The following is a 17025-nucleotide window of genomic DNA, read 5'->3' as shown; positions in this document are numbered from 1 at the left end:
CCATCAGGCTTTGAGTCTTGTCTTGTTCAATATTTTTTATTGTTTTTGGAAGATTAGTAATAATTATGGTAATTCACATTTATTGAAAATTGACTAAACACCAGGCATTATACAGAACACTTTACATAGATTATCTTTCGATCCCAGCAACAACCTAATTTTACAGAATAGGAAACTTGAGGCCTAAAGAAGTTGAACAACTTTCCCCAGATAGCTATCTAGAGGTTGAAAATATAGAACTGGGGTGCAAAAGAGTAATCATAGCTAGAGCTACTGATGTAGGAGTGTTACGCACAAACATGATAAAAATTGATAACATGCTATGCTTATATTTCTTTTTAAATTTTACACATCTTTAAAAATGTTTCATATTATTTATTTTTCTTCAGATATGAATTCTCCCATTGTTTTATTTATTGGATCCCTATCAAGATGTTAATTTCTCTAATTTGATTTGTAATTTTTGTTTGTGTGTCTGTCTTGATTGTGAGCTCCTACGCTGCTTTCCCTTCACTCACCATGGAATCATGGTTGTCTCTGCCTGGCCTCAACTGTCCACAATTCAGAAACTGGTTTTACACTAGCAGCTCAGAGCTCTCACTCCCTGGGGATAGAACAGCTCCAGCCCCTGAGTCAGAGAATACATGTGCCAGGTTCATCAATACTTACGTGTCCTGCTTTCTCCTTCCACCATGCGTCCACATCTCAGTTATAGCTTCAAATTCTTGGGTAAATGATGGAAAATTTCAACCTCTGTTTGCAGGGCAGGGGGAGGCACAGTCATAGTCCCTGGCCTCGTTTGTGAAACTCTTTTTCCCTGCCATGCACGAAGAATATTCAGTCCCATTCTTCTGTGGGAATTGGGCTGTTCAGCCTCACTACCTGATTCTAGCTTCAGTGCCTGGTGAACCCTCAACCTCCCTTTCCCCATTCCCCACCGAATTGTGGAATTTCATCCCATTCCTAGTCCAAAGAGATTTGAATATTGTTTCTGAGCATGATTATACATATGTTTTTAACACTTTAAAATACTTCATATGCCGTTTATATGAGTTTGGAGAAGGATGGGTCACTCTGTGACCTGGACAAAAGTCCATTAGTACTTCATTTTCATTATTTCCTTTAATCCTCACAATAACCCTGTGAAGCTACTCTCATTATCTTCAGTTTTCAAATGAGAACACTGAGGCTCAAATAGATGAAGTGATCAGTCAAAGCCACTCACCTAGTAAGCAGTAGTAGACCCAGGATTCGAATCCGGGCAATTCCAGAGCTCATACTTTTAACCACTACCATATACTGCAGGACTTCTCAGAGCCTTTAATATGCTGATGGGCATCGTGAATCTCCAAGAGTGGTTATGCAGGATTTTATCCTACTCCCGTTACACCTCTTTCATGACTATGGCTCTGAAGATATACTTTGGGAAATGCTCTTGCAGGGACTGAGCAGGATAAAAATTGAGGAGAAGTCATTGAAGTGGGCTGTGTAATAGTCAGATTTCAATTGGTGTGATAACGAACAGTCCCTCGAATATCTGTACTTTATAACAACACAAATTTATTTCTCTCTTATACTACATTTTAGCAGCTGCAGTTTGGCTGAAGCTCTGTTCAGTGACTTTCATTTTGGGATTCAGGTTGAGGGAGTCAAGGAGACATCCTAATCTAGGACACTCTATTCTTACGACAGAAGGGAAGATTAAGAGATTTTAAGAGGTAGAAACTTGGAATGCATCTTAACTTCTGCATGGACATAGCATATGTCACATCTGTTCACTGGCCACTGGTCAAAGCATGTCACATGGTCAAGCCCCAAGTCAATGAGAATGTATGTTCTCTTTACAGGTCATGAAGGAGTAAATAATTCCAACAATATGGAAAATGGAGCCATTGAGAGCACTCAAGCAGGCATCTTCAGTAGTAGAAGGGAGGGAAATTGGAAGTTGTACTATAAAGGCTTTAGGGAAAACATGGGAGATGTGAAAGTGGCAGAAAACATGTGGGCTGAAGGTTTTTATGGTTTTACATTGCCTCATGGGTCAGTAACAGAGGCCACCCAGCCTAGGACATGATGCTGGAGGCATCAAGTGGAGTGTGGTGGTACCTGGATATCCTCTTTGATATCAGCCCGTGATGTCAGAAATGTGCTGCTGTCTTGCTCATTTCCATATGCCTTACACATTCAGAGAGCCCTCTGCACAAACTTTTCTGAATCTATTTATGTATCTTCATTTACTTTCCTCCCCCTTTTCAATTGCTCCCTAATCAGCAGCTGATGATACCCACCTTATAACCTTAATGTGATGTCATCTTTGGTATTGTTCAAGAAATAGCATTTAACAGTTGTTAAATAGGGGAGTTCATTTTTAGAACGCTGCCTGTTTATCTTCTCCTTCTTTACAAAGGTGATTAAGATTTATTTTTACTTGGATGAAAACAGCTTTCATTGATTTCTGCCCCATAGAGAGCTAGGAGGACAGTCGCTTTAGCCAGAGAGGAGGTTAACCCTTTTCTTCCTGTCACTGAGGAAGGCTACACAAATGCCTCCCGGGTCATGGTTAATGGGTAAACAGAGTCGAAATTGTCTTGCTTTGTACGGAAGTAGCAAACGCTGAAATCAGAGAGTGTGAGCTCTCTGTGCTCAGTAAAGAGGCTATTTTGAGGATTCTTAGGACAAAGCTCTTAGGAAGCTTTGTCCTGGATGACCACCAGGGGTGAGTGTAACTTGCTCCAAACCAGCTCTGACTGTGGCCTTCCAGTCTCTCATGCTGGGATCTGTACTTCCTTTCCATCACCCTCTACACCTCCGTGTCTTCAAACTCTGTATCCTTCTCTTGGAAGAGATACTTCTACATTTTAAGGTACTTGTTAGAGCAACATCCAAATTCTAGGTATGAAAATCTGCATGAGTTTCCCACTGCTGCTGTAACACATTGCCACACACTTAGTTGCTGAAAGCAGTACGGATTTATTACCTTATAGTTCTAGAAGTCAGAGTCTGAAATGGGTCTTATGGGGCCAAAAACAAGGTGTCGACAAGGTTGAATTCCTTCTAGAGGCTCTAAAGGAGAACCCATTTCTGGGCTTTTCCTGCTTCTAGAAGCTGTCCACATTCCTTGACTCATGGCCTCCTTCCATCATCAAAACCAACAATGAATGGCTGGTCAAATATTTCTCATGATGTCATTTCTTTGGTGCCGACTCTTCTGGCTCCTTTCCCCGATTTGAGGACCCTTGTGGTTACACTGAGCCCATCTGGATAATCCAGGATAATCTCTTTATCTTGAGGTAAACTGATTAGCAACCTCAATTCCGTCTGCAACCCTTGACATGTACCCTTAACACATTCACAGGTTCTGAGGATTAGAACATGGACATTTTTTTTGGGGGGGGCAGGCATTATTCTCTCTACCATAACAGCTAAATCTTTTGCTCTCGTCAAATGTACCAATGGAGATGATTTTATTTTACCTGCATTGGTGAGGGTGTCTTTTTTTTTTTTTTTTTTGCAGTACACGGGCCTCTCACTGTTGTGGCCTCTCCCGTTGCGGAGCACAGGCTCCGGACGTGCAGGCTCAGCGACCATGGCTCACAGGCCCAGCCGCTCCGTGGCATGTGGGATCTTCCCGGACCAGGGCACGAACCCGTGTCCCCTGCATTGGCAGGCGGACTCTCAACCACTGCGCCACCAGGGAAGCCCAATGAGGGTGTCTTTTTACTCAGACTACTGATTCAAATGTTAATCCTTTCTGGAGACACCCTCACGGACACATCCAGAAATAATGTTTTACCAGCTATCTGGACATCTCTTAGCCCAGTCAAGTTGACACATAAAATTAACCATCACTTGATCAGAGCTGAAGCTGAGGGGAGTCAGCAGGGGGGCAGAGCATGTAGGGCATTAGAAAACATGATAAGAATTTTGGCATTTATTCTGAGATCCATGAGATGTCATTGGTCCCCATCTCCTCATCCTCTTCGGGGAGAATGAAATATTTGTATATTTCCAGCTCTTGGTACAGTAAAATTTCCAGCACAGCTATTAAATGAATAAGTGATTGAGGGACTACATATGTTCCATGCATGTTTAATACTTGCATATAAATATACATACATACACATATGACCTTTGGTTTCCACCTTCCCATGTGGCATTTATTAACATAGAAGAATAACTGGAGTTTGACGGAAGCCAAGTTATATTGCAAGTAAAGCAGTTAGAGCACATTTTACCTTCTGGAAACATGCCATGCTAGCTTCATAGGGGATGGGCCAGTTCCTAGAGAAGCATTTAGCTGTTAAAAGAACCTGCCATTAGATTTAAATTGACTGATGAAATGGCACCTAATTTGCTTGCAGCCAGAGGGTCCTGGATAACTTTCAGAAAGACCTAAATTTCTTATTGTGCAGGGAGAGCTTGAGAACTGTTAATAGGCAAATCAGTGGATTAAGAAAGGGTTTCTGGGAGTCCTAAACCCAGAAGCATGAAATGTTCTTTAATTCTACAGCTCCCCAGTAGAATGCTTGTAATAGATGATAACGGTGGTCAGGAAGACTATACAGTTACATGAAAAAATCCTTATTATCAACCCAAGTGGAAATCAAAGCAATATATGGAATAGTGTAAGTGATTTTTTATGTTTATGTAAAAATATGCCTAGGAAAAATATGGATGGTGGTCATGTTAGCATAGTGGGATCATGGTTAATGTGTTTGATGATAAAAAGAAAAACAGCTAAACTTTATTGATCATTTAGCATGTGCCTGGCATCGTATTCCACATATTATGTGGATTATCTTGTTTAAACTTCATAATAACCCTATGAGGTAGGTGCTCAGTGGGGAATGAGGATGAAGAAATTGCCTGAGAGAGGTTCCCTTGTTTCCTTAAAGCCACACAGTTGATGTATTAGTCGGTATCAGGAAAGGTATGCTGTGGTAACAAAATCCCAAGTCTCAGTGATCTTACAAAGTGAAAGCTTACCTCTCACTCATGTCACGGTCTGATGTGGCTCAGATGGCTCTTCTTGATGGTTCTACTTGAAAGGTGGCTGAGGGACGCTGGATGTTCCCATCTTGTAACTCTGTCTTCTCAAGGTTCTTATGTCCAGCCATGAAGATCAGAGAGAGAGAGTGTGGAGAACTCCCACCTGTGAGTTAAGAACAGCCTTGGACTGGAAGTGACACTTCACTTCGGCTCACATTCCCATTGGTGAGAACTTTGTCACATGCCCCCATCCTGAACGTGGGGGAGTCTGGAAAATGTAGTCTTTCTGTGTTCAGAGGGAGAGGAAATAGTGTGATAGACACATAACACTGCTTCTGGTAGGTGTCCCTAGGAAGTGGCTGAGCTTGAACTCAAACCAGGGATTCTGACTCCAAGTTCTGAGAGGAGCTGTCTGAGGACTGTGCTTTATCTCTGTTCCTCTGCTGATATCCATTTAGAGCTGTCCAAGTGGTTTTGTGTGGTAAATAGAATTTTAAAAGTAATATATATAGAGTGGAATAGTAATTTGATTATGGGGTTTTTATTGTGGTAAAATACACACGACATAATTTAACATATTTGCCATTTAAAAAAATGTGTACATTTAAAAAGTGTACAATCTAGATAAACAACAAGGATTTACTGTATAACACAGGGAACTATATTCAGTATCTTGTAATAACCTTTAATGGAAAAGAATAAAAAAAAGAATATAGATATATACATATTTATGTATAACTGAATCACTTTGCTGTATATCTGAAACTAGCACAATATTGTAAAGCAACTATACTTCAATAAAAAAATAAATAAAAGTGTGCAATCTAGTGGCATTTAGTACATTCACAATGTTGTGCAACCATCACCGCTATCTAGTTCCAGAACATTTCTGTCACTCCAAAAAGGAGACCCCATACCCATTATCAATCATTCCTCATTCCTCCCTCACATCCAGCCCCTGACAACTATTAATCTGCTTTCTGTTTCCTATTCTGGACATTTCATATAAATGGAATCATATAATATGTGGCCTTTGGTGTATGGCTTCTTTCGCTCAGCAGAATGTTTTCAAGGTTCATCCATGTTGTAGCATGTGTCAGCACCTCATTATTTTTAACGGTTAAATAATAGTCTGTTCTTTGGATATACCACATTTTGCTTGTCCATTCATCAGCTGATGGACATTTGTATTGTTTCACCTTTTGGCTCTTACAAGTAGTGCTGCTATGAACATTTTTGTACAAGTTTTTATTTGAACACCTGTTTTGCATTTCCCTAATGACTAATGACATGTGCTTGTTGGCCATTTGTATATCTTCATTGGAAAAGTGTTTATCCAAGTCCTTTGCTCATTTCTAAATTGGACTGTTGGTCTTTCTGTTGTCGAGTTGTAAGAATTCTTATATATTCTGGATACTAGACTCTTACCAGATATATGTTTTTTTTTCCCTAGTTGTGTGTGTGTGTGTGTGTGTGTGTGTGTGTGTGTGTATGTGTGTGTGTGTTAAATTCTTTTCTGCTTTCTTTTCCTGCTCCTTTACAGGCTGTCACTGTGAACTACCATGGGGAGTACAGAGAAGGAACGGTACAGAAAAACAAAGTTTGTTTGAGCTAACATGCATTTGCAGGTCTATAGCAAAGGCCATAGTACTGGCCATAGCTTTCAATTGCAAGGGCCAGGAACTTAAAAAAGAAAAGAATTTTTTGAATCCCCAACAGCCAAGATCTGAAGAACTTACAACATAGACTTTATGCCTTGAAACAAGGAGAAGGGAAGACTGGTGATGGCACAAAAGTCATTCTTCTGCCCAAAGGAGATCAAAGTTTCACCTGTTTCCAAGAAAGAGTGGATCTCAATGGTGAGATCAGGGGTTTCTATACTGGTAGGTCCCTGAGAAGGTGCCTAATACTGTACTTCATGGAATGAGTTTTGGGAAAACTTTCCAGAATGATCAAATTCCTCATAGAGTACCCAAATGAAATGTGGGGAGTTTCAGCATAGCAGAGACCTCTTCCAGGCTTTCTGGGATGTACCTTGGGAAGTGACAAATTTCAGGAAGCAGCCCTGTGGCCAAGAGGCCTTTTGGAATAAAGTGGCAATGTGTATGGGAGGTTCTAGGTGGAGGCACCTGAGGGCAGCATCACCTATTTCGCACATTGACGTGAGGTGGGAAACCATCCTGAAGTCCTCCGGGGTCTAGAGGGTATGGGAGTGGGTGAGCTTGGGTCACTGTTGTGGAGACAATGTGAAGTTAGGGTGAGGAGGGCATGAATGATCCTCTTGGATGTGAGCACAGAAGAAGGACATGGACTTGCACCTCCCTGCTTCCCTCCTACACCATGTTGCCAGGTGAGCCCCCCATGCCCAGGTCCAATCAGGGAGAAGGCAACAAGACAATGGAGTAGTTGCTCCAGAGAGGCTAAGTTTTGAACCAGTAAGAACAGATTTTTCTACTAAGAAAGGAGACATTAGCAAACCAATGTCATTTAAGTAAGTGTTCTTGGACTTCAGGTGCATCAGAATGACCTGGAGGTCTGATTAAAACACAAATAGCTGAACCCCATCCTCAGAGTTTCTGATTCCCTAGGTCTATGGCAGAGCCTGGAAATCTGCATTTCTAACAAGTTCCCACAGGATGATGAGGCTGGTGGTTTGAGGGACGCACTTGGAGAACTACTGATTTATAGAGAATAAAGATTACCAAATGTTGACATTCATGAAACTTGTAACTGTGATACAAATATTCAGGGCACACACTCATGGTAAAAAATTCAGAGTACGTAGAAGTGAATGTCCCTTCACTTCCTCGACCTGCCCCACCCTGTCTTCATCATTCTTGTCAGAGGCAGCCTCTGGTACCAGGTTCTTGTGTGTTACTCAAGTCACATTCTATGCACTTAGAAAGATGTATCTGTAAATACGAGGGTATACTGTGTCATATATCAGTTTTACACAAAAGTGAGCTTACTATACTCTCTTCTGCAACTGGCTTTTCCCCCTCATTCAGTGTCTTAGAGATTGTTCCAAAAGATTAAAATGTAGATTGACATCATGCTTTTTAATACATCTTAGAGTTCCCACTTCCTTAAATTTTCCTACTCATTTGTAATGAGGTCATATTTCTTCTATAGTAGTAATAATGGAATACTTAAAATAGTAGTGGAAAGAAGAGTCACAATAGCAATTTACCGAGGGACAATTTATTAAGTGCCAGCCTATGTAAGTCTTTGTGCATCATCTCTTTTAATCCTCTCGGTAACTGTGTGGGATAGGACTTACTGTACTTTACAGATGAGGAAATCGAGGCTTAGATGGATTAAGGAACTTGGCTCAATATATTATATTCAGTAGGTGGTAGAACGGGATTTGAATATAGATTTAACTTCCTTCAAAGACTATTCTTTTAATCATTACTCCTTAATGTTTGTAAGTATTTATTAAGACCTATTCTTTTTTGTTGTTGTTCCCTGTGCTGTACAGTAGGTCCCTGTGGTTTATCTATTTTATATATAGCAGTGTATATCTGATAATCCCAAATTTACTCCTGTTTATCCCTCCCCTGCCTTCCCCTTTGGTAACCCTAAGTTTGTTTTCTATGTCTGTGAGTCTGTTTCAGTTTTGTAAATAAGTTCATTTATATAATTTTTTAAGATTCCACAAATAAGTGATATCGTATGATATTTGTCTTTCTCTGTCTGACATACTTCACTTATTATGGTAGCCTCTAGGTCCATCCATGATGCTGCACATGACATTATTTCATTCCTTTTTAAGGCTGAGTAATATTCCATTGTATGTATGTATATATATATATATATATATATATATATATATATATATATATATACACACCACATCTTCTTTATCCATTCATCTGTCTATGGACATTTAGTTGCTTCCATGTCCTGGCTATTGTAAATAGTGCTGCTATGAATATTGGGGTGCATGTATCTTTTTGAATTAAGAGTTTTCATCTTTTCTGGATATATGCCCAGGAGCAGGATTGCTGTATCATATGGTAGTTCTATTTTTAGTCTTTTGAGTAACCTCCATATTGTTCTCCGTATTGGCTGCACCAATTTACATTCCCACCAACAGTGTGGGAGGGTTCCCTTTTCTCCACACCCTCTTCAGCATTTATTATTTGTAAACTTTTTGATGATGGCCATTCTGACTGGAGTGAGGTGTTACCTCATTGTAGTTTTGATTTGCATTTCTCTAATAACTAGTGATGTTGAGCATCTTTTCACATGCATGTCTTCTTTGGAGAATTGTCTGTTTAGGTCTTCTGCCCATTTTTTGATTGGGTTGTTTGTTTTTTTGACATTGAACTGTATGAGCTGTTTGTATATTTTGGAAATTCAGCCCTTATCACTCACAGCATTTGCCAATATTTTGTCCCATTCTGTAGGTTGTCTTTTTGTTTTGTTTATGGTTTCCTTTGCTGTGCAAAAGCTTATAAGTTTGATTAGCTCCCATTTGTTTATTTTCGCTTTTATTTATTTTACCTTGGGAGACCGACCTAAGAAAGCATTGCTACGATTTATGTCAGAGAATGGTTTGCCTATATTCTCTTCTAGGAGAGACCAATTTTTAATTTTTATTTTTAGGAGAGACCTATTCTCTATCTGAGTCAGTAGAGTCACATTCAGTGATGAGAGTGACAAGAGCCTGATGTGAAAAGTTAAATGATGATGAACCACTTTAACAACCACAGAGAACAGAGTTACAAGAAATGAGGTGGAGGAGAGTCCTGAGTGCCCCAGGAGTGGATCATATAATGTTTGTTCCTTGCTCCAAAGTTTGGGGTTAGCTCTTTGGACTGGAACACTTAGTGTCAGACTGCAAGTTTCCTTTAAGTTTCTCTAGGACAGGATTCTTTAGCTTAGCTTTAGTACAGTAAGAGCTACCTCAGTCTTTCTTATTCTGGACTCCTTTTCCTTCTCTGGGATATTTACACTCCACATTCTTCTTCCTGGCCCAGGGCTGGACCCTGATATTATTCCCTGGCTATAACAGTTAGGATACTTTTGGTCTGCAAATTTTAAAAGAGGCAGTTTACACTAGCTTAAATGACAGAGGAAATTTGTTGGCTGTAATTGACTAGTTCAGGGAATCCAGGCTTTAGGCCTGGTTTGATCAGGGTGTTGGCTATGTCTCACTGGGTTGGTTTTATCTGGGTTTGTTTTATGATGTGTCAACTTGGCTAAGTTAAACTGCATTGTCTAGAATTCCCTTTCCTGTATGTTTCCTGTTAGGGTGGATCACAAAGTACAGCTTCAGGCAAGATTTAGAGGGTGGAAATGAAGCAGCATCCATTTTTGTTTTTCTCACTCAGAAGCTCAGAGAGTTGGGGCAGGCACATGGAGTTGAGGAAGGCACTGGAGATCCTATTTCACAGTCACATGTTCTATCACTGGTTCTGAAGCTGGGTCAGGGTGGCTGGACTCAGAGGAGTTACAGCCTTGGTTACATGTCCCAGAGCTGCAAAACCTACAGCCTGGTGGCAAACATGGGCTACCAGGCCAGGCTCCCTCTTCCTTCTGGTCAATCTTCTATTGGAACCCTTATTGTCCTTTTGTTCTGAAAATGGGCAGACCATCCAATCAACTTAAAGATGTTCCAGTCATGTTGCACTACATGCCTGGGCTCAGGTTTGGGATTTCAATCCTTTCCTTTCCCAGGAAATTCTTGGCTCCTAGAAAGATTGACTCACTTCTTCCAAGACATTTCTGCATCCCTAGGTACATTGGGAGAAGTACCCTGTGTCAGGTGAGGAAGGTCCTCATTATACTTTTCCCCTGGGTAAAATGTCTCCTCCTACATAATTTGCATAACTGAGAGAGTCCTCTAAGTGGCTCTTCTCAGAGCTTAGAAGGCAGAGTGGTTTGCTGGTTCACTTTGAACCAGATGAGTCCCTAGCCGCTCTTGTGAAAGAATTAAATTTCTGCCTTACCAAGCAACCCCTTATACCTGAACAGACTGTATGTCTTTATGAGATGATTATGTTATTGATCACCCTGTGGATGCCCATGAAGCTGCTCCTGGGATCTCAGACACAGCCTAGAGCTATTTCCTGTCCAAGTGAATAAGTGGAGTGATGTTTATTCAATAAATACAAGTTTCTACTGAGTCCACGTGTACCGAGGAAGGCATAGGGAAGAGGTGAGCTTGGGAGGACGGACAGGATTTTTGAGGGAGGATAAGAGCCTGGGAAGGGAGGGATGCCATACATAAAGGCATGGGGGTGAGACCACAGAAGATTGCAGTCCTAGGGGAGGTGATGAATCTGGGAGTGGAGGCCTGAGCTCTGGCCCGGCTACTGTCTGTATGGCCTCAGTCGTGGGCACCGTTGCGCCATGTCCAATACAAAATAAATCTGAATTTGCAAGTAAGGAGAAACTTTATACAACTAATCATTTATGAGGCAAAGAATAGGGATGTGGAAGGTCTGTGTCTGGCTTGTCAAAGGTAAAACAAGGCAGGTACCTGTGACTCTTCCCTAAGTCACATGGGGACACGTTGTTCTTTGCGGTACTCTGTTTCCTGGGACACAAAAGGCTGAGGGGGGTTTCTTAACCTTCACTGTTTTCCAAGGTCACAGGGCTCAGGTAAAGTTCAGCATTGTCACCAGATTCCGATGGATCCCTTTCACCGACTCTGTGTGCTTCTGAGGGCTTTGCTGATGACTGCTCACACCTGCGACCTTTTTCAGAGGATTGCCTGGGGTGCAGAAGCCCATGGGGTGCGGGGTGGTGTTCCATCCCACAGTCAGAAATGCCTGGGGGTGTATGTCCCCTGCCCCTCATTGTGGCCCATAGCAGGTGACTGAATGGCATGCAAGTACAAAAGCCCAGCTCCTATACCCGAAGCTGGATGTGATCTAGGTGTAACTTATGCCCCAGAGTTCCCTGCAGGATCAAGTGGAGGCTGAGACTTCACCAGAAATTGTACTTTTGTTTTTTCCTCTTCTATCCTTCTTGTCCCATGCCCTTACTGGTTTTTCTCGGAGCACCTTTTTTTTTTATTGCATTTTTTTTGGATGTGGTTTATAGTATGAGAGGTTTTTTTTGTATTTTTCATATGTTCATTTATACTTTAAAATAATGAGTGACAGTGATTATATATACAGTGAATAAATTTTCTACTTTAGGGTGATACTGAACATTTCAGAGGTTTTCTGTAACACAAGAGATTTAAGAATAAAGGCATGGGTTATTATTATTATCAAACAATATATTGTGACAAGATTGCATATTTCAATAACATGTAAAAATGATCTATACCTCATATGGACATCTAATAATAGAAAACATTGAATTAAGTGAACATTAATATAAATGTCTGATAAAAATCATTTAAAAATGGAAAGATAATGCCACAAATAGCTGATATATAAAAATCATCTTTTTTATTATATAAGTTTCAGGCGTACAGCATTATAGTTCAACATGTGTATACACTGCAGAGTCATCACCGTCACAAATCTAGTTACCATCCATCACCATACAGTTGATCCCCAACATCCTTCCCCTCTGGTAACCCTTTAACTGCTCTCTGTATCTATGAATTTGTTTTTGTCTTATTTTGTTTGTTCATTGTTATCTTTTGCTTGTTTCTGTTTTTAGATTCCACATATGACAAAATCATTTGGTATTTGTCTTTCTCTGTCTGACTTATTTCACTTAGCATAATGCCCTCAAGGTCCATCCAAGTTGTTGCAAATGGCGAGGTTTCATTCTTTTCTGTGGCTTACAAAAAAGACTCACACACACATATATACCGCATCTTCTTTATCCGTTCATTCATCGATGGGCCCTTACATGGTTTCCATACCCTGGCTATTATAAATAATGCTGTTATGGACATAGGGGTGCATATATCTTTTTGAATTAGTGTTTTCATTTTCTTCGGATAAATATCCACAAGTAGAACAGCTGGGCCATGTGGTATTTGCATACTTAATTTTTTGAGGAGCCTCTATACCGTATTCCAATGTGGCTGCACCATTTTACATTTGCACTAACAGCGCATGAGGGATCCCTTTTCCCCACATCCTATCCAACGTTTTTTATCCTTTGTCCTTTGGATGATAGCCATCCTGAGAGGTGTGAGGTGGTATCTCATTGTGTTTTTAACTTACATTTCCCTGATAATTAGTGATGTTGAGCATCTTTTCATGTACCTGTTGGCCAGGTACATGTCTTCTTTGGTAAGATGTCTATTTAGATCCTCTGCCCATTTTTCAATCAGTTTGTTTATTTTTTGTTGTTGTTGAGTTGTATGAGTTCTTTATATATTTTGGATATTTACCCCTTATCAAATACCTGATTTGCAAATATCTTCTCCTATTCACTAAGTTGCATTTTCACTTTGATGATTGTTTCCTTTGCAGTGCAGAAACTTTTTTGTTTGATGTAGTCCCACTTGTTTATTTTTGCTTTTGTTTCTCTTGCCTTTGGAGTCAGATCCACAAAAACATCACTAAGACGATGTCAATGAAGTTACCGCCTATGTTTCCTTCTGGGAATTTTATGGCTTCAGGCCCTACATTCAAATTTTTAATCCATTTTGAGTTAATTTTTGTGTATGGTCTAAGATAGTGATCTAGCTTCATTCTTTTGCATGTGGCCCTCCAGTTTTCCTATTACCATTTATTGAAGAGATTGTCCTTTCTCCATTGTATGTTCTTTGCCCCTTTGTCATAGATTAATTGTCCATATATGGGTGGGTTTATTTCTGGGCTCTCAGTTCTGTTGTATTGATCTATGTGTCTGTTTCTGTACCAGTACCATACTGCTTTGATTACTATAGCTTCATAGTATAGTTTGAAATCAAGGTGTGTGATACCTCCTGGTTTGTTCTTCTTTCTCAAGATTATTTTGGCTATTTGGGGTCTTTTGTGGTTCCTTACAGGTTTTAGAATTATTTGTTCTAGTTCTGTGAAATATGCCATTGGCCTTTTTGATAGGGATTGCATTGAATCTGTAGATTGCTTTGGTCAGAGCATCTTTTAAACAAACCCCCTACATGCAAATCCTTAGCTCAAGCTCTGCTTCCAGAAGAACCCCACCTAAGACAGCCACAGTTTTCCATCTGTGCCTTTGAATAGATCATTTCTTTTAACACTTTGCTTTGACCACAGATCCCTTTCTATGCATGAAGTTCTATGAGGAATCCAGAAGGCCTAACAGACAGAAGTGGAGCTGCTGAAGTCAGAATGGGGTAGAGGCTCTTTGGCTTCTCCCACTATTCCCATCTGCCTTCTTGACTTTGCAAGCAGCCCCCGAACTGTGGACGCTGCACCCCATTCCCATCCCCTTGGGGTTCCATGGATGCAGTGTGAGACCTCTGGCCTGGACCGTAATGCCCCTCAGCTCTGGTTCCATGATTTCCTTGGCATCAATGCTGGTAATTGTTACAGCAGTTCCAGGCTGGGAGTATCTCCATGCTCCCGAGCCCAGGGTGCCTCTGACGGGGTTACCACTGTCCTCATTGGGGCTTTACCCCACTGGCAGTGTCCTCCTGGAAGGCAAAGCTTCTGGCCAATCCTACAGCCCCACATTCTTCTCTGAGATCCCAAGTGTGAAGGAGGTTTCCACAAACTGGGGCCCCACAGAGTTTCTGATTATTGTTTCAAATTTGTGCCCCCCAGATTTATGTCCATGGATTTAACTCCTGATAATCCAAAGACAAGCATCTTTGGAGTGGACCATCAGCATCTGGGTCCCTGGATGTGAAACAGTTGGGGCATCCCAAGGAGGCATATGAGGGGTCTACTCAGCCGGCCGGAGTGAGCACATGTCTCACTCAGTCAAGATATTGGTTGTGGGAGAAATGGAAGGGAAGGAGCAGGGGCTGAATTTGTTTGGCATTAAGATGATCCACATTCTTCTCCTGATGATGATAATGACCATATTATTGATCCCTTTTACATTTATTGGGGGCCTTATTATGTGCCAGGCATTGTGCTGAAAGCATCTAATCTTCACAACTGCCCTGGGAAGTAGATTCTATTCTCATTCCCATTTTACAGATGAAGAAACAGAGGCTTAACAGTTTGTGCAAGACCTCATAGCTAATATATTGGAGGCAGTTAAAACCCAGGCGGTCTGACTCCAGACCACCTCCTCCTGCCGGAAGCATGCTCTGATATCTTCCCAGACACACTCAGGAGATGGCCTGCATGCACGTGTGTGGACAGGTATGTGTGTGTGTGTACATGCATGTGTGCAGGATCGAGGACGAAGGGGGGTTGGAGCACAAGCAGGAGAGAGGAAATATGATCTCTTTGCTGTGTGCGGGCCCCGTGACTGCAGTCAGGCAAAGCACTGGCCTGCTCTAGCTCACTTTTATGTTTTTATTTAGAAGCTTCAATACCAGAGCTGATGGCAGAAAATGTGCAGTAAAACGCGGGGAGGCCGCTGGGTAATGGCCCCTGTAAAGTGTTAATTGCCTATTGAGACTGCAGACTTTTGTCGATGCGTGGGGATCTGAGCTATCGACAGGCCCTTATTTATTTCAGGCGCGCAAAGCGGGCTCCTCCTCCGAACAGGCTTCCAATCAGTCACGCTTCCCTGGGCCCCGCCAAGAAGCGCCAGTCGATAAGTCTGCCTGCTGCCTTAACCCTTTGAAGCTGGTGGTGGGTGTAGGGCTGGCTTATCCAAATGCTCTTCACAGGGCAGCCTCCACCCACAGTGGTCTTGAAGGAAAATCCCGGAGGATCAATGCTGGCCCCACGCCGGGCAGGGAGCTGTGAGCTTTCTGGGAGTTTTCTCTGATGCTTGCCACGTGGAGAGGTGGGTAGTGCCCATCTGTATGGAGGGGACAGCCTAGGCTCAGAGAAGCTGAGTGAAAGTCTAGTTATCACAACTAGCACGTTGCCAACTGTTATGGGCTGAATTGTGTCCTCCACCCTCATTCATATATTGAAATCCTAACCTCCAATACTTTAGAATGGAGAAAGCATCTTTAAAGAGGTGATTAAGGTTAAACGAGGTCATTAGGAGAGGTCCTAATCCAATATGACAGTGTCCTTATAAGAGGAGGAGGTTAGGACACAGACACACACAGAGGGAAGACACAGGGAGAAGATAGCCACCTACACACCAAGGAGAGTGGTGACAGAAGAAATCAACTCTGTTGACACTTTGATCTGAGACTCCTGGCTTCCTGAAGTGTAAGAAAATCAATTTCCTTTGTCTAAGCCACCCAATGTGTGGTACTTTACGGCAGCCTGAGTCAACTAATACAAATTCCAAACAGTTGGCCAAGAGTACAGGTTGAGAGTATCGCAGAGGAAGGGCTCTGAGAGTGGCAAAGCCTGGACCCAAAGCAACAGTTATTGGAGGAGGTGTCGGCATGCTATTCCTCTGACATGATCAAATTTGCCCTCTGAAGGAAAAGACCACTCAGGTTACTGTGCAGGGAGAATGGGTGGTAGGACGGAAGAGCAGAGCAAGGAGACAGAGGGGGCACTGAACACCAGGCAAGATGGCGCTTGACCGAGAGTGGTGGCAATGGAGAATGAAAGGCGTGGACCGATCTGAAATAGATTTTGAGATGGAATTGATAGAATTTGCTGATGGATTGGGAGTGGACATGAGAGGGAAGGAGTTGACAAGGATGGTGCTCTGGTTTCTGGCTTGAGCAAGTGAGTCTTTGCAGGAGCTATTTACCAGGAGGGAAAGCAAGAAGAGAAATCAACTGGGTGGCAGATGGTCATTTGCTTTAAGTGAGCTCTCCTTCGGAGAGTGTAAATTTATGGAATGAAGGTTGTAGGAATCTATTCAGTCCTTTCCCCACACCTCTTGCCCACAGATGACTTTTGTATGAACCAGAAATGATGTGGTTGCTTTTTCTACATCAGAACTAGACTGTAGTTTGTCAAGGATGACATCAAGTTTCCCAAGTCCTCTTCAAAGCCCTATCGCTAGTTCTCCCCCTCAACGTATGCCTTTGAAATCTACATTTGGTCTTGTAACTTCTGTATAAGGCATATATTTTCTCATATAATATTTATAACATAAAATTTA

The sequence above is a fragment of the Aethalodelphis obliquidens genome, unplaced genomic scaffold (genome assembly GCF_003676395.1).
Source record: "Aethalodelphis obliquidens isolate GAN/ISIS:26980383/991018 unplaced genomic scaffold, ASM367639v1 scaffold42, whole genome shotgun sequence".
In the NCBI taxonomy this organism is placed as follows: Eukaryota; Metazoa; Chordata; class Mammalia; order Artiodactyla; family Delphinidae; genus Aethalodelphis; species Aethalodelphis obliquidens.
This window is presented reverse-complemented; position numbering follows the sequence as displayed.